This window comes from Salvelinus fontinalis, chromosome 2, assembly GCF_029448725.1.
Source record: "Salvelinus fontinalis isolate EN_2023a chromosome 2, ASM2944872v1, whole genome shotgun sequence".
Classification (NCBI taxonomy): Eukaryota; Metazoa; Chordata; class Actinopteri; order Salmoniformes; family Salmonidae; genus Salvelinus; species Salvelinus fontinalis.
Window position 1 is genome coordinate 8,078,212 of NC_074666.1, and position 19,394 is coordinate 8,097,605.

The window sequence follows — 19,394 nt, forward strand, 5'->3', positions numbered from 1 at the left end:
TGCAATGTAACAGGAATATTTAGACTCATGGATGACATCCGTTAGGTAAAATACGGAACGGAATAAACGTTTTGTTTTCGAGGTGATAGTTTCCAGATTAGTCAAAGGTATATGGTTTAGAGAGAAATAGTCGACGCGTTATAATTCCTGTAATAACTTGCGGCTGAATTTGAAAGGGGTTCCTTCGTTATTTTACCGTTCATGTCTTCCATAGAGAATGTCTTGATCTACTTCAAATAAGGTCTGTGTTTCGTGCAGGCTTAAACCGCCTCAACGTTTTGATACCCGTGTAAATCTCACTAGGATAAGGTAACGTTTGTCAACATATTTTCATAAATCCACTCTACAATTTTTTTATTATCTTCGCTTATGTTTAGCCAATATTGATCAGAGTTACCTTGTCCTATGGATATCTACAGTTATAAAATTGGCAAGGTGGTGTAAGCCTACACGAAACACAGACCTTATTTCAAATGAATCTAAAAAATATCCTATGGAATAAATGAAGGAACCGCTTTTCAGATTTTGCTAGGTGTCATGGGAATTATGACTCGCACTTTGCTTGTCAATTCTTACCATGCCCATTATTAAAATAGGATTTCCTGCATGTAGAAATTAAAGTTTTTGTTTTCAACATTCATCACAGGTAACTTAAACTCTATTTTTATTCAAACAGTTGAGAGTATTTGTCTCCTAAGCAGACTCTTCAGTATCATTGTCACTTCAGAGCTGTGTGTGTATTTATGTATTATATTAAGTTAAAATAAAAGTGTTCATTGTTCATTCAGTATTGTTGCAATTGTCATTATTACAAAAATGTGTGTGTGACATATATATTTTTTATATTTTTTAAATTTTTTAAATTTTATTATTATTTTTTTTTCTTCATGTTTTAAAAAAAATAAATCGGCTGATTTAATCGGTACCGGCTTTTTTTGTCCTCCAATAATCGGTATCGGCATTGAAAAATCATAATCGGTCGACCTCTAGTCCACACACACCAACACAATCGTGAAGAGGGCATGACAACGCCTCTTCCCCCTGGCAACTTTTTCGCATTCGACTGCAAGGCACTACAGAGGTTAGTGGGTACAGTCTAGTACATCACTGGGGCCGAGCTCCGTGCCATTTTGGACCTCCATACCAGGTAATGTCAGAGGAAGGCCCTAAATATTGTCAGACTGCAGCCACCCAAGTCATAGACTGTTCTCTCTGCTACCACACGACTAGCAGTACCGATGCACCAGGTCTGGAACCAACAGGACCCTGAACAGCTTCTACCCCCAAGCAATTTGACTGCTAAATAGGTAGTCCGGGAAGCTATTGGTTACCTAGCGGTTAGGAGCCTTCGGCCAGTAACTGAAAGGTCGCTGGTTCGAATCCCATACCGACTAGGCGAAAAATCTGCCAATGGGCCCTTGGGCAAGGCACTTAACCCTAATTGCTCCTGTTAGTCACTCTGGATAAGTGTATCAGCTAAATGACTAAAATGTAACTAATCTGCACTAACTATTTTGATTCATCACGTACACTGCTGTTAATGTTTATTATCTGTCCTGTTGCCTAGTCACTTTATCCCAACCTATATGTACATATCTATCTCAATTACCTTATACCTCTGCACAGTGACTCAGTACTGATACCCTGTACATATAGCCACGTTATCCTTACTCATTGTGTATTTATTCCTTGTGTTATTATTATTATTTTTTAATTTTACTTTTTTCCTCTATGCATTGTTGGGAAGTTGTTGTTGTTTACAAAGCATGTGACAAATAAGATTTTATAATCAAAGGAAATTGGATGCCCCGGAGCTAAATTTGGAGTGTCAAAGCATGAGGGTGTGAACACATATGTGAATAAAATTTCAGTTTTTCATTTTCAAAAATGTCTAAACATGTTTCGACTTCATCATTATGAGGTATTGTGTGTTGATGGTTGGGCAAAAAAATGTGAAATAAGTCAAGGGGTATGGGTTCTTTCTGAAGGCACTGTAATTCTCTGAGACATGATGATGAGACAAATGCATGAATGGATATTGTACCGTTTAGTATACGTAAGTCTGTAAATGTATACGCCACACACACAGCAGCAGTCTAGACAGTACTGGGTGCTACAATGGCAAGGTAGACGTGACACAGGTGGCGGTGGAGACAGTGACAAAAGGAGGCCAGTTCCACCAGACACAGCCCCTTTGTTTGACCTTTCCCGGCGCGGCGAGGTGACCTTTCTCGCAGATTGCTCTCTGCCAGCCTGTTGGGACGGGAGCGCCACACAATGGTGTCTGGATTCCTCTCCCCTCTTTCTCTTACCCTCTCTCTTTCATTCTCCCCTCTCTCCCGTTCTCCCCCTCTCCCTCTTTCCCTCTCTCGTTCTCCCTCTTTCCTTCTCTCGTTCTCCCCCTCTCCCTCTTTCTCTCTCGTCCCCCCCCCTCTCTTTCTCCCTCTTTCTCTCTCATTCTCCCCCCCTCTCTCTCATTCTCCCCCTCTCTCCCTCTCTCATTTCCCCCCTCTCTCTTTCTCTCGCTCTCTCATTCTCCCCCTCTCCCTCTTTCTCTCTCGTTCTCCCCCCCTCTCTCTTTCTCCCTCTTTCTCTCTTGTCCCCCCCTCTCTCTCATTCTCCCCCTCTCTCATTCCCCCCCTCTCTCTTTCTCTCGCTCTCTCATTCTCCCCCTCTCTTTCTTTCCCTCTCTGTGTGTTTGTCTGTGAGACACACATGGCTTTTGTCTGCCACCTCTCAAACACATCTTTTAATAAGCGGAGAGAAAATGTACGGCCCACAAAACGTCATATAATATGTCTAATAGATGGAGGCTGATTCAAGAGCTCTCGTTTCTTTTTAACTATGGATGCTATTTACTTTGAGCACTGCCTTTACACCAATGTTCATCAGATAATGCTGTAGAAGTAGCAACTCATTACTCTTAATAATACATGGGATTTAAAGCGCCTTTTCAGGAAACCCAAGACACTACAGCAATGGGGCCCAAAGCATTTCCTCTTAGACATACATCTGCAACAGTTTAAGGTTCAAAGGAAATGCTAGTATCTCTGATATGCTACACTTCCAGGTACTAGGTAGAGAGCAGACGATGGCTCGATGGATTGTTATCTGGACGATGTCTTCCCCTGCTAGCAGCTCAATGTGTTGTGGGTTTCCTAGGCATCTGTCCCTATTAGTCAGTCATAACTCCATTCGATGCTGGGGAGGGATGCTCTGTCTAGTGTCTACAGTGCTGTGCTGCAGCCAAGGTCATTTTATTATTATTCAGATCGGGGGACAGGAGGAGGGGTGAGACCCCAGCGGATTATTTTAAAGGAAAGGCATTGACCCCCATTACTACACAGAGGGGAAGGCAGTCTCCCCAGACCGGTGGACGGGGAAAGTAAATTACCCCAGAGAGTCAAGCCTGGGCTGGGTAGAGTTTCATCTGCCACTGGGGTTAGTTATTGAGAGAGTGGAGGCTTAATAAGGGAACGGCATCAACGAGCAAAAGCCTTTGTTTATAATGAGGATAACAGCAGAGCCTGTTTTATGAGGATGAGAGCAGAGCCTGTTTTTATAATGAGGATGAGAGCAGAGCCTCTTTTATGAGGATAACAGCAGAGCCTGTTTTATGATGAGGATGAGAGCAGAGCCTGTTTTTATAATGAGGATGAGAGCAGAGCCTGTTTTTTATAATGAGGATAACAGCAGAGCCTGTTTTATAATGAGGATGAGAGCAGAGCCTGTTTTATAATGAGGATGAGAGCAGAGCCTGTTTTATAATGAGGATAAGAGTAGAATGGCTTACTCACTGACTGCATGTGTGCTCATGATGTGCATGGAGGGAATACACACACACACACACACACACACACACACACACACACACACACACACACACACACACACACACACACACACACACACACACAGCAATGCGTTGGGAGGGAGGTGATTAGTCTTTCTTGCGTACTATCTAAAGCCATGAGTGAAAGTGTTATTTCTAAGGGACTGCAAAGACATGTTGCCTTGCTTTGTTGTCTTGGGCTTCAGATGGAGAAAGTGATGTCACTGTGATTCCTGCAGTTTTACCAGCCATGGTGGTTCTTCCAGACAGTAGGAAGTATCATATGAGAAAGATGGAGGGGTGGGTGTCCGGGAAGGCGGAGGGGGATTGTCACAGTGGTTTTGTGTGTGCGTGCGTCTGGATGGATGGATGGTGTGTGTGTGTGTGTGTGTGTGTGTGTGTGTGTGTGGGTGTGTGTGTGTGTGTGGGTGTGTGTGTGCGCGTGCGCGCGTCTGGATGGATGGATGGTGTGTGTGTGTGGGGCGTTTGGTGTTGCTCCTGCTGTTCAGACACTGGCCTTGGCATCTGTGGTGTACAGCGATGCCAACGTCGCCTGAGTGAATTCCCATCCCTCGGCAGAAAACAGAGTCCCGTTGTTCTGGTCGGAGCGGAGAGAGGAGGGCGTGCGGTCTGTCTGAGTCTCTGAGCACAGGGACGAACAAGGACACAAACACAGATTCCAACAGACTCCACAGGCTATGGTTGAGTTTTCCCTCCTAACCTGGGTTTAAATAGTATTCAAAATCATTTTGAAATGGTTTCGCTGCGCTTGGTTGAGCTTGCCTGTTGCATTGGAACCAATAGAAAAGTCCCACAAGTGCCCAGCCCACCTACCAGTCACTCCAGGCAGGCTAAAGCAAGCACTCAAAAGTATTTGAAAGATTTCAGAGTAAGTGAACCCAGGTCTGCCTCCCTCCACAGTGTCATTGGCCCACTGGAGCCAAGAACCCAGAACATTCCACTTGAGTTTATGGAGGAAATAAGAGCAGGTTGAGCAATATCTACCACCTGTGGTGCAGACTGGCACAAATTTTGACAAAAAGTGGCATATCGTATTTGTTTCTTATCAACTGTTATATCGAATGAAAATTCCACCAAAGAATGAGAGCAAGCTGTAATATTTTTCATTAAAAACAAGCTTTTTGACTCTTGGATGGATTTCACTCAGTTCCTTAATGTATGCCATTCCCTTTGAGCCTTTTCATGTGAATTTACTTGTTTTCAAAGTCCTCTATATTAGTCGACTGTGAATCCAGCTGCCACTTAGTCACCAACACTCTTAAACACACTCAATCACACATAACTTTTCCATATTAAAAACATTATAGATTTCTTTGTTGATAAAAACACTGCTTTTGTTTGTAGCCTTTCACACAACCGTTCACAAGGAAGTGTTTCTCCAAGTGGCACTGTTTACTTTCTGTTTAGTCTTTTGTGGTGATACTTTTATCTGTTCAGTTCAGCTGTGGCCACTGAACAAATCTATCTGCAAAACTCATTTAATATACAATATACCATAGTTCATTTATTTAAATTAACTTCTCATTTATGTGTCATCCCTTCCCTACACATGTTCATGGTATTGCACATTGTAAACACAGCACAGAGTTGCTGTGTTCAATGGGCTGTATGGTATTGAATTACAGCTGTATCATCTCCTAAAGCGCACGTGTCTGACTGTTTGCAGAGGCAGTACAGTATACATGCATTCAAAACATCAACAGCATTATGCAGAACTATCCTATCCATTATGTTAAATGCACACCTACATATTGCAAACAGTCACTGGCACCAGAGGTTGGAACCGGTTCAGGGAACAGAACCGATAACTGGAAAATAACTACATTTTTCCAGGAACAGAATCAGAACTGGGAATAAAAGCATTCTGTACTGTTCCTGAACAGAATCGTTATTTTGAAAGCATGGGAACCGGTTAATAACGTTATTTTACATTCCAGGCATTTTTTTCCAGTCCCACATAAAATGCAGCAATGCACGCCTGGTTTAATGTTAAGCCAATTCTCTGTAGTTCAAAGACATTCAAAGTTCCTTCATAGAAGACGCTCCTCCATAGGTATAATTCTGTGGGCCTAATTCGGATAATGCATGTGATGATAAGCCCTTCAAGCAAAGCCTCCTCCTCCAACCTCTATCGCTTTGTCCCTACACGCAAAGTTTCTGTGGCATCTCACACCCTACACGTCTGTCCACTGCATGTAAACAGCTGTATCTTGCCTGCTGCATAGCAAGCTGCTCTGTCTGCACTGATAGGTGAAGTAATTTCATGTTGAGCTAAATGTAAATGTTTTATTTCAACAGAAAGGAACGATATAAACCGTTACTTTTTGGGGGGTTCAAACTGGTTCAGAACTTTATTTTCACCAATAGGTATTTTTTAACCAATTAGATTTCCAGGTCTGTATGTCTGATTGGGAAGTCTGGTTCTGTGTGTGTGTGTGTGTGTGTGTGTGTGTGTGTGTGTGTGTGTGTGTGTGTGTGTGTGTGTGTGTGTGTGTGTGTGTGTGTGTGTAACCTGCAGGTAACTGCCAAAATGAAGGAAACGGCAACATAAAGTGTCTTATTAGGGAGTTGGGCCACAATGAGCCAGAACAGCTTCAATGCCCCTTGACATGAATTCTACAAGTGTCTGGAACTCTATTGTAGGGATGCAACAACATTCTTCCACAAGAAATTCCATGATTTGGTGGAAACCGCTGTCTCAGGTGCTGCTCCAGAATCTCCCATAAGCATGTTATTATACAGCCACTGCGTTCACATTTAGGCACTTAACAGTTAAGCAATTAACATCCCATTAGGGTGATGTATAAAAATGCTGGGCAGGCCATTGTTTTGGCTACCATGGCTATGCCCCCATAGGATGACAATGCCCCCATCCGCGGGACATGAATGGTCACTGAATGGCTTGATGAGCATGAAATCAATGTAAATAATATGCCATAGCAAGCCAAACCATCTGTTTGTCCAAATGTGCACTTCACATTTCCATATCATAAAACATGGCATCATACCCTGGGTTGTTCTGAATAGAAAGAGCCTACGTTTATCTATTGGGAAGACAATTCACTGCAGAACATGCACCTGTATGCACTCATGACTCCATTCTATGCAAACCACAATGACCATCTGTTTCTCTGAATTGGCTTGTGAAAGCCTAACACTGTAATATCACATTTAAAAAAAATAAAAAATAAAAAATCTTAGCTACCGGTAGTCATGTTGGTGATAGAACAAGCTTTCAAATTATGCCCACCTGACCTAGATTGCAATTTATATTGGGACGATTTTTGGGTTGCGTAAACAGCAGTAGTTGTGTGATGGCGGGGATGCAGGGTTGTGTTCAAACAACTACAAGTGTGTTCACTCTAGTTCCTCAACGACACAGATAGGAGAGTTTAAAAAACACTTTATAGTTGAAGACTCTTCTTTGAGTCATAAATGTGCATGTACATTTGTTCAGAAGTGCGAACACTTTGGAGAGGTGTGTGACCACTTGGAGACACCAGTTAGTCCTCTTACTCAAACACTTTATTTGATGTTGCACCGACACCATATTTTACAGGAATATTCATATCATGTTACTGAATGTATCCAGACTATTTTCAGATTTCATTGTCAACAAATGCAGAGGAAAGTACAGTAAATGTAAAATGCACATAAAATCAACAGTGTAATGTTTTTGATTCAGAGTCCGGTGAACTGTTGTCTTAACTTTGGTCTAATCATTTTCCCATAATCTCCTAAATGTTCCCTTGCAATTGCTACCATGCTTATGCATATGCTTTTCATATTTATTCTGTAAGTAACATTTCAATGTAGCCCCATCCATATAGGCCAATTCCCATGAGTGTAAATGGTTAATTAACTCAGGAACCACACCTGTGTAGAAGCACCTGCTTTCAATATATTTACTGTCCCTCATTTACTCAAGTGTTTCCATGTATATCGATTGAGGACGGCAATATCTCCTGTGTTCCCTGAGACCTCTCTGTGGGATGGCCAGTCCTTGAGGGAGTGTGTTACTGTGGCTGTGACGTGTTCGAGTGGAGCCTCAACCTCCTCTGCGTGTGTCTCTGAAAATGGCACCCTATTTCCTATGTAGTGCACTACTTTGACCAGGGCCCATATGGCTCTGGTCAAAAGTAGTACACTATATAGGGAATAGGCTGCCGTTTGGGACAAAGCTCTAGACTGTGGCCCCCGACCGATGGAGCCTCCTGCCTCACCCCAATGTGTTTCCAATGTTCTGGCTCTGAAGACACTGAGGGCCTAGCCAGCCAGACCCAGTCTGCTATGCAGTGTGTGAATAATGGACTACCTACCTCCGCTTCAGACCCGGCCATCCACTTCACTCCAGCAGTCATAACAACTCGCACACCAAGCTATACATACTGGAAGTGGCGTCACTCGTCAGTCGTCATGACGTGAGGAGAGATTCATAACACAGATGAATGATGGCACCAGATGGTTCATTTTCATGTATAAGAGCAGCATTATAGCAAGGCGGCAGTACATAATACATAGGCCCTGTTCTCAGCACTCCTCTGTGAAAGCTGTTGTGCAAACGGTTGATGTATGTCATTAGATGTATTATGGTGTATAAGTCGTGTATAAGTACGTCAATGGACGAGTTGGACATACAGAACAAGTTCACGCAATGTACAAAGGCCTTGTATTAGTGTTCTTAGTGTCTCTGCTGTTTTGAAATGTGAATCAGGTCTTGGCTCAGCGTTGGTTACTGAACTACCTCATGAAGAATGCTTTACCACAGAGGAATCCCCACCACTAGACCCTCGACTTCTCCAAAATGAAATATTATTCCCTCCACTGCAGTGGGGAAATAGCAGGGATGATCCCAAGGATGTTAAAGGTCTTACAGGAGGTTTGCTTTGGAACGGTCCCGATATTCGCATAGTTTTTTAAAAACTAGAGCTATTACCAAAAATCCGACTTCAGTCTGAAATATGAGCTGTACGTCACACCTACGGGATGGAATCTCATTTTTCAGGTGAATTGGTAGATTTCAGAGTATCTTGGTGTTAAAGTATTTTGGGTCACCTGTCAGTCAGTGGGTTGTTTTATTTGTCTTTTGTGTATTTATCCAATTATGGAGGAATTGCTGGCTGAACAGAGGAAGGGAAGGAGGGCCCTTCCTCTCTACTGATACTGCAGAAGACAAATGGCATGTCCCCAGCCCAGCTCCCCAGTCCAGCTCCCCAGTCCAGCTCCCCAGCCCAGCTCCCCAGTCCAGCTCCCCAGTCCAGCTCCCCAGTCCAGCTCCCCAGTCCAGCTCCCCAGCCCAGCTCCCCAGCCCAGCTCCCCAGCCCAGCTCCCCAGCCCAGCTCCCCAGTCCAGCTCCCCAGCCCAGCTCCCCAGCCCAGCTCCCCAGCCCAGCTCCCCAGTCCAGCTCCCCAGCCCAGCTCCCCAGCCCAGCTCGCCAGCCCAGTCCAGCTCCCCAGCCCAGCTCGCCAGCCCAGTCCAGCTCCCCAGCCCAGCTCCCCAGCCCAGCTCGCCAGTCCAGCTCCCCAGCCCAGCTCGCCAGTCCAGCTCCCCAGCCCAACGCGCCAGTCCAGTCCAGCTCCCCAGCCCAGCTCGCCAGTCCAGTCCAGCTCCCCAGCCCAACGCGCCAGTCCAGTCCAGCTCCCCAGCCCAACGCGCCAGTCCAGTCCAGCTCCCCAGCCCAACGCGCCAGTCCAGTCCAGCTCCCCAGCCCAACGCGCCAGTCCAGTCCAGCTCCCCAGTCCAGCTCCCCAGTCCAGCTCCCCAGCCCAACGCGCCAGTCCAGTCCAGCTCCCCAGCCCAACGCGCCAGTCCAGTCCAGCTCCCCAGCCCAACGCGCCAGTCCAGTCCAGCTCCCCAGCCCAACGCGCCAGTCCAGTCCAGCTCCCCAGCCCAACTCGCCAGTCCAGTCCAGCTCCCCAGTCCAGCTCCCCAGCCCAACGCGCCAGTCCAGTCCAGCTCCCCAGCCCAACGCGCCAGTCCAGTCCAGCTCCCCAGTCCAGCTCCCCAGCCCAACGCGCCAGTCCAGTCCAGCTCCCCAGCCCAACGCGCCAGTCCAGTCCAGCTCCCCAGCCCAACTCGCCAGTCCAGTCCAGCTCCCCAGCCCAACGCGCCAGTCCAGTCCAGCTCCCCAGCCCAACTCGCCAGTCCAGTCCAGCTCCCCAGCCCAACGCGCCAGTCCAGTCCAGCTCCCCAGCCCAACGCGCCAGTCCAGTCCAGCTCCCCAGCCCAACGCGCCAGTCCAGTCCAGCTCCCCAGCCCAACGCGCCAGTCCAGTCCAGCTCCCCAGCCCAGCTCGCCAGTCCAGTCCAACTCGCCAGCCCAACGCGCCAGTCCAGTCCAGCTCCCCAGCCCAACTCGCCAGTCCAGTCCAGCTCCCCAGCCCAACGCGCCAGTCCAGTCCAGCTCCCCAGCCCAACGCGCCAGTCCAGTCCAACTCGCCAGCCCAACGCGCCAGTCCAGTCCAGCTCCCCAGCCCAACTCGCCAGTCCAGTCCAGCTCCCCAGCCCAACGCGCCAGTCCAGTCCAGCTCCCCAGCCCAACTCGCCAGTCCAGTCCAGCTCCCCAGCCCAACGCGCCAGTCCAGTCCAGCTCCCCAGCCCAACTCGCCAGTCCAGTCCAGCTCCCCAGCCCAGCTCGCCAGTCCAGTCCAACTCGCCAGCCCAACGCGCCAGTCCAGTCCAGCTCCCCAGCCCAACGCGCCAGTCCAGTCCAGCTCCCCAGCCCAACGCGCCAGTCCAGTCCAGCTCCCCAGCCCAACGCGCCAGTCCAGTCCAACTCGCCAGCCCAACGCGCCAGTCCAGTCCAGCTCCCCAGCCCAACTCGCCAGTCCAGTCCAGCTCCCCAGCCCAACGCGCCAGTCCAGTCCAGCTCCCCAGCCCAACGCGCCAGTCCAGTCCAGCTCCCCAGCCCAACTCGCCAGTCCAGTCCAGCTCCCCAGCCCAGCTCGCCAGTCCAGTCCAGCTCCCCAGCCCAGCTCGCCAGTCCAGTCCAGCTCCCCAGCCCAGCTCGCCAGTCCAGTCCAGCTCCCCAGCCCAGCTCGCCAGTCCAGTCCAGCTCCCCAGCCCAACGCGCCAGTCCAGTCCAGCTCCCCAGCCCAGCTCGCCAGTCCAGTCCAGCTCCCCAGCCCAACGCGCCAGTCCAGTCCAGCTCCCCAGCCCAACGCGCCAGTCCAGTCCAGCTCCCCAGCCCAACGCGCCAGTCCAGTCCAGCTCCCCAGCCCAACGCGCCAGTCCAGTCCAGCTCCCCAGCCCAACGCGCCAGTCCAGTCCAGCTCCCCAGCCCAACGCGCCAGTCCAGTCCAGCTCCCCAGCCCAACGCGCCAGTCCAGTCCAGCTCCCCAGCCCAACGCGCCAGTCCAGTCCAGCTCCCCAGCCCAGCTCGCCAGTCCAGTCCAGCTCCCCAGCCCAACGCGCCAGTCCAGTCCAGCTCCCCAGCCCAACGCGCCAGTCCAGTCCAGCTCCCCAGCCCAACGCGCCAGTCCAGTCCAGCTCCCCAGCCCAACGCGCCAGTCCAGTCCAGCTCCCCAGCCCAACGCGCCAGTCCAGTCCAGCTCCCCAGCCCAACGCGCCAGTCCAGTCCAGCTCCCCAGCCCAACGCGCCAGTCCAGTCCAGCTCCCCAGCCCAACGCGCCAGTCCAGTCCAGCTCCCCAGCCCAACACGCCAGTCCAGTCCAGCTCCCCAGCCCAACGCGCCAGTCCAGTCCAGCTCCCCAGCCCAACGCGCCAGTCCAGTCCAGCTCCCCAGCCCAACGCGCCAGTCCAGTCCAGCTCCCCAGCCCAACGCGCCAGTCCAGTCCAGCTCCCCAGCCCAACGCGCCAGTCCAGTCCAGCTCCCCAGCCCAACGCGCCAGTCCAGTCCAGCTCCCCAGCCCAACGCGCCAGTCCAGTCCAGCTCCCCAGCCCAACGCGCCAGTCCAGTCCAGCTCCCCAGCCCAACGCGCCAGTCCAGTCCAGCTCCCCAGCCCAACGCGCCAGTCCAGTCCAGCTCCCCAGCCCAGCTCGCCAGTCCAGTCCAGCTCCCCAGCCCAACGCGCCAGTCCAGTCCAGCTCCCCAGCCCAACGCGCCAGTCCAGTCCAGCTCCCCAGCCCAACGCGCCAGTCCAGTCCAGCTCCCCAGCCCAACGCGCCAGTCCAGTCCAGCTCCCCAGCCCAACGCGCCAGTCCAGTCCAGCTCCCCAGCCCAACGCGCCAGTCCAGTCCAGCTCCCCAGCCCAACGCGCCAGTCCAGTCCAGCTCCCCAGCCCAGCTCGCCAGTCCAGTCCAGCTCCCCAGCCCAGCTCGCCAGTCCAGTCCAGCTCCCCAGCCCAGCTCGCCAGTCCAGTCCAGCTCCCCAGCCCAACGCGCCAGTCCAGTCCAGCTCCCCAGCCCAACGCGCCAGTCCAGTCCAGCTCCCCAGCCCAACGCGCCAGTCCAGTCCAGCTCCCCAGCCCAACGCGCCAGTCCAGTCCAGCTCCCCAGCCCAGCTCGCCAGTCCAGTCCAGCTCCCCAGCCCAACGCGCCAGTCCAGTCCAGCTCCCCAGCCCAACGCGCCAGTCCAGTCCAGCTCCCCAGCCCAGCCCAGCTCGCCAGTCCAGTCCAGCTCCCAAGCCCAGTTGGCCAGCCCAGCGCAGCTCCCCAGTCCAGCTCCACCGTCTAGTCCAGCTCCCCAGTCCAGCTTCCCAATCTAGTCCAGCGTCCCAGTCTAGTCTAGCTCCCCAGTCCAGCTTCCCAATCTAGTCCAGCGTCCCAGTCCAGCTTCCCAATCTAGTCCAGCTTCCCAGTCTAGTCCAGCCCAGTTGGTCAGCCCAGCGCCCCAGTCCAGCTCCCAAGCCCAGTTAGCCAGTCCAGCTCCCCAGCCCAGCTCCACAGTCCAGCTCGCCAGTCCAGTCCAGCTCCCCAGCCCAGCTTAGCTCGCCAGTCCAGCTCCCCAGCTCGGCTCACCAGTCCAGCTCCTCAGTCCAGTCCAGCTCTCCAGTCCAGTCCAGCTCCACAGCCCAGCGCCCAATCCAGTCCAGCTCCACAGTCCAGTCCAGCTCCACAGTCCAGCTCCACAGTCCAGTCCAGCTCCATAGTCCAGCTCCCCAGCCCAGCTCGCCAGTCCAGCCCAGCTCCCCAGTCCAGTCCAGCTCCACAGCCCAGCTACCCAGTCCAGTCCAGCTCCCCAGTCCAGTCCAGCTCCACAGTCCAGTCCAGCTCCACAGTCCAGCTCCACAGTCCAGCTCCCCAGTCCAGCTCCAGCCTCCAAGCAGGCCAGATGTTTGCTGTCAGCCCGTTCAGGTGGCTCATAGTCGTAGCCGCCTGTAGAATGTAGTTACTGTAAACCTACAGTGAGGGAGGCTGACAGGTGTTTGCTGACGCCTCGACATCCCCCCAAGGTGTGTTGGGAAACAGGTCTCCTGTCTGGAGGGAGGGAGGCCCATGTGGCTACGCAGCGCAGGGGGTTATACAGGAGTCACTCAGCACCCTACGGTACCAACACATGGGCTCTGTACCAACACATACAGTAGACTCCGTACCAACACATGGGCTCTGTACCAACACATACAGTAGGCTATGTACCGACACATACAGTATGCTCTGTACCAACAAATACAGTAGGCTCTGTACCAACACATACAGTAGGCTCTGTACCGACACATACAGTAGGCTCTGTACCGACACATACAGTAGGCTCTGTACCGACACATACAGTAGACTCTGTACCGACACATACAGTAGACTCTGTACCGACACATACAGTAGACTCTGTACCGACACATACAGTAGGCTCTGTACCAACACATACAGTAGGCTCTGTACCAACACATACAGTAGGCTATGTACCGACACATACAGTATGCTCTGTACCGACACATACAGTAGGCTCTGTACCAACACATACAGTAGGCTCTGTACCAACACATACAGTAGGCTCTGTACCAACACATGGGCTCTGTACCAACACATACAGTATGCTCTGTACCAACACATGGGCTCTGTACCAACACATACAGTAGGCTCTGTACCAACACATACAGTAGGCTCTGTACCGACACATACAGTAGGCTCTGTACCAACACATACAGTAGACTCTGTACCAACACATGGGCTCTGTACCAACACATACAGTAGGCTCTGTACCAACACATACAGTAGACTCTGTACCAACACATACAGTAGGCTCTGTACCAACACATACAGTAGGCTCTGTACCAACACATACAGTAGGCTCTGTACCAACACATACAGTAGGCTCTGTACCAACACATACAGTAGGCTCTGTACCGACACATACAGTAGGCTCTGTACCGACACATACAGTAGGCTCTGTACCGACACATACAGTAGGCTCTGTACCGACACATACAGTAGGCTCTGTACCTACACATACAGTAGGCTCTGTACCTACACATACAGTAGGCTCTGTACCGACACATACAGTAGGCTCTGTACCGACACATACAGTAGGCTCTGTACCGACACATACAGTAGGCTCTGTACCGACACATACAGTAGGCTCTGTACCGACACATACAGTAGGCTCTGTACCGACACATACAGTAGACTCTGTACCGACACATACAGTAGGCTCTGTACCGACACATACAGTAGGCTCTGTACCGACACATACAGTAGGCTCTGTACCAACACATACAGTAGGCTCTGTCTGAAAGTGTATAAGCTGTTCAATCCTTGGGTCCTCCTGTCCTTGATCCCTCCCTCAATTCCTCACCTCCCTCTCAAGATGCATTAGAGGAGAGGCTCAGCTTGAATTTCTTATGGAACAGGAACTGGCTCAGGTGATAACTTCCTCTTTCAAAACGTTTTCTCTACTGGACATGACCCGGGTGTCTTCCAGATACCGGTTTGGATTGGAGTAGTTGTGATCGTTCATCATCATGGGAGGACCAGTCGTGTTTCGGAAGAGTTGAGTTTCTCTTTCCTCAAGTGAACTCTGACCACTTTTATCGTTATGTTTAAAGCGGTGAATCGGCAGATGAGCACCCTGCAACAGCCTTTGGCGCACATGGCCCTGCCTCAGGTTAACACCGTCTTACTGTAGGTTTCCACTCCCAGCCTCCCGTCGTTTTTAACCAGCCTTTAAAGGTCAGGAGAGATCCCCTCAGATCAGACTTGATCTTTTTAGCCCTGAAACTCATCCCATTGATCCCAGCTTTGAGCAGATTGATCTTGGGCTGTACAACATAAAGGTCCACCACCACAGTCTATACAGCCAGACCTTCAACCCTTTATCTGCTGCACACACTGAATGACCCTCGCACATCTTTAGCGTGTTGGCCTCGTGACCCAGAACTGTCTTGTGTTAGCTAGCTCAGCCTGCATGTTAGTCGGGCTAAACGAGGGTACCAGCAGCTTACCCTTCCTGACCCTATTGAGACGTCCAGCAGAGATGAACTAGCAATGGACATTTTTCTGCTGTGTCAGTCTGTTTCACCAGACAATGTATTGTTGTAGTGTATTAGCCAGGCTAGCCACAGTTTTCTGAGCAAAAGGTGGACATAAAAGACTGTAAAACACCAGCAAATCAGCGGCAAGTGATTTTAATTTTGGAAATCTGTTCCAAAGTATTCCCACGCATAATAGAGAGATACACACTGGGTCACAAGGCTAACAAGATAAAGATATAGGGAGACAGGTAGCCTAGCGGTTAAGAGCATTGGGCCAGTAACTGATAAGATTGCTGGTTCGAATCCCCGAGCTGATATGCCCTTGAGCAAGGCACTTAACCCTAATTGCTCCTGTAAATTGTGTCTGCTAAATTATTATCATTATAATTTAAAAAAAATAAGACATTGACTGACCAGGTGAAATCTATGATCCCTTATTGAGATCACTTGTTAAATCCACTTCAATCAGTGTAGATGAAGGGGAGGACACGGGTTAAAGAAGTATTTTTTAGCCTTGAGATAATTGAGACATGGATTGTGTGTGTGTGTGTGTGTGCGCCACTGAGGGTGAACGGGCAATACAATATAATTAAGTTACTTTAAACAGGGTAGTAGGTGCCAGGTGCACCGGTTTGTGTCAAGAACTGCAACGCTGCTGTTGTTTTCACGCTCAACAGTTTCCCGTGTATCAAAAACGGTCCACCACTCAAATGACATCCAGCTAACTTGACACAACTGTGGGAAACATTGGAGGGGGGGGGGGGGTAGTAAAAACAGTTCCAACCAACGTAGGTGTTTCTGTATGTTTGGTATTTGTATCAAATTTAATCAAGGTTTGAAATGTTTGTTTTAGTCAAATATTATATCTGTTTGGGCATCTTGCGGTCAATTTGTAGTTTACAAATTGTTTGTAATTCTGTTCCGGCCCCCTGACCATCCGCTCAAGAAAAAATCAGCCCACGGCTAAATCTAGTTGATGATCCCTGATCTAACCTCTCCTTCTAAATCTAGTTGATGATCCCTGATCTAACCTCTCCTTCTAAATCTAGTTGATGATCCCTGATCTAACCTCTCCTTCTAAATCTAGTTGATGATCCCTGATCTAACCTCTCCTTCTAAATCTAGTTGATGATCCCTGATCTAACCTCTCCTTCTAAATCTAGTTGATGATCCCTGATCTAACCTCTCCTTCTAAATCTAGTTGATGATCCCTGATCTAACCTCTCCTTCTAAATCTAGTTGATGATCCCTGATCTATCCTCTCCTTCTAAATCTAGTTGATGATCCCTGATCTAACCTCTCCTTCTAAATCTAGTTGATGATCCCTGATCTAACCTCTCCTACTTCATAGACTTGTTGCTTTCTCTTTATGTTGAATTAATCATCATTCTTCCCCGTTACACACACACACACAGTACACTACACACACACGCACGCACGCACACACACACACAGTACACTACACACGCACGCACGCACACACACACACAGTACACTACACACACGCACGCACACACACACACACACACACACACACACACTGGACTCACACACACACACGCACACACACACACACACACTGGACTCACACACACACACACACGCACGCACGCACACACACACACACACACTGTACACTACACACACACACACACAGTACACTACACACACACACACAGTACACTACACACACACACACACACTGTACACTACACACACACACACACACACTGGACTCACACACGCACACACACACACACACACACACACACACTGGACTCACGCACACACACACACACACACACACACACACTGGACTCACACACACACACACACACACACTGGACTCACACACACACACACACACACACACACACACACTGGACTCACACACACACACACAAATAAAAACAACAGACAAGCGCTGCGGCACCTTCCAAGTCTGTTCCTGCTCTTTTTCTCTTTCTCTTTTTCTTTCTTTCTTTCTCTCTCGCTCTCTCTCTCTTTTTCTTTCTTTCTCGCTCTCTCTCTTTCTTTCTCTCTCAGTCTCTCTCTCTTTTTCTTTCTTTCTCTCGCGCTCTCTCTCTTTCTTTCTCTCTGTCTCTCTTTTGGAGGAGGGAGGATTGTGTAAGCGAGTGATGAAGTCCCAGACAGGGAAATCTTAATCAGCATTCTTGGCATGCTATGGGAGCTTTGGCTCAAAGGATGTTTTGTTTCATTATTTATTTATTCTCCTTTCTGCTCTGAAACAAAAGGACAGGAGCAGCAGAGGTTTTTGCAGCCTGTTAGTGCAGCTTCTAGCCTCTCCTGTTCCTGTGGGTTTGGCCATCAGTACAGTATGGTGTCCTATGGTATCTTCTGTATTCTCTGAATGGGTTTGAACAGGATCTCTCCCCCTTCCTCAGTCTGCTCAGAGAAGAGGAAGTTGTCCCCACTCACTGACACTGACAGACACACAGATACACACAGCCAAACTCTGGACTCTCCTCTTTAAACACAGATGGACAGAATCTGTTGGAAAAGTTCACTTTTAAGTCTCTGTTTACTCAAATTGTTTAGTTTGATTTATTTGACCTCTTTTCCTATCCCTGCTATCCAAGTGATGGGTCATGTTCATTATGGCACACCATAGCAAAAGATCTAGCAATGGAAAATGAAAACTAGCATTTCATAACTCTTTTTACTCAGTCTAAGCATTTTCTTCCGTTTCATGCCTACTTAACCCTGCTATAGTATCCATAATCCCAACGAGTAGTATTCTGAATGTGAAAATGACTCCTCCGTGTACTGACCTGACTCTCGGGGGCTTTGCCAGGTATTTATTCTCTGTGTACTGACCTGACTCTCGGGGGCTTTGCCAGGTATTTATTCTCTGTGTACTGACCTGACTCTCGGGGGCTTTGCCAGGTATTTATTCTCTGTGTACTGACCTGACTCTCGGGGGCTTTGCCAGGTATTTATTCTCTGTGTACTGACCTGACTCTCGGGGGCTTTGCCAGGTATTTATTCTCTGTGTACTGACCTGACTCTCGGGGGCTTTGCCAGGTATTTATTCTCTGTGTACTGACCTGACTCTCGGGGGCTTTGCCAGGTATTTATTCTCTGTGTACTGACCTGACTCTTGGGGGCTTTGCCAGGTATTTATTCTCTGTGTACTGACCTGACTCTCGGGGGCTTTGCCAGGTATTTATTCTCTGTGTACTGACCTGACTCTCGGGGGCTTTGCCAGGTATTTATTCTCTGTGTACTGACCTGACTCTCGGTGGCTTTGCCAGGTATTTATTCTCCGTGTACTGACCTGACTCTCGGGGGCTTTGCCAGGTATTTATTCTCTGTGTACTGACCTGACTCTCGGGGCTTTGCCAGGTATTTATTCTATGTGTACTGACCTGACTCTAGGGGCTTTGCCAGGTATTTATTATTGGCCTCTGTGGCGTCAAATGTCAAGGTTCTCCAGACACCGCTCTGCTCTCTCAGATCATTATGACCCAGAGAGGGCAACAAGTAACATTCTGTCACCACGCTGTCTGATGGCCAGGAGACCAGCATGGCCTTACATCACCCTGGAGGTAAACCTTCAATGAGACTGTCTGATGGTCCATAGACCAGCATGGCCTTACATCACCCTGGTAGTAAACCTTCAATGAGACTGTCTGATGGTCCATAGACCAGCATGGCCTTACATCACCCTGGTAGTAAACCTTCAATGAGACTGTCTGATGGTCCATAGACCAGCATGGCCTTACATCACCCTGGTAGTAAACCTTCAATGAGACTGTCTGATGGTCCATAGACCAGCATGGCCTTACATCACCCTGGTAGTAAACCTTCAATGAGACTGTCTGATGGTCCATAGACCAGCATGGCCTTACATCACCCTGGTAGTAAACCTTCAATGAGACTGTCTGATGGTCCATAGACCAGCATGGCCTTACATCACCCTGGTAGTAAACCTTCAATGAGACTGTATGATGTCTTACAGACCCGTTATGGCCATAGAAATATAATCGCTGGAACAGAAAAGCACCTCATTCTATTTCCATGGTTATGGCCTGGCTGGCAATGCCTCATCCCTCCCAGTAGTAAACCACCCCAAAGACGGACCATTATGGCCTTAGGCCTACCAGCCCATATATGAGTGGTCCTATGTGGCTCCCATATATCACTGGACTGGTC

The 19,394-nt window shown here is 49.5% G+C and overlaps 1 protein-coding gene across 2 annotated transcripts in view; it reads left to right on the top strand.

Moving 5' to 3' along the window:
- The window catches only part of LOC129811165 (ADP-ribosylation factor-like protein 15), a 69,634-nt gene that overhangs the window by 44,163 nt on the left and 6,077 nt on the right, over positions 1 to 19,394 (top strand). The gene's annotated exons all lie outside the window — the stretch shown is intronic.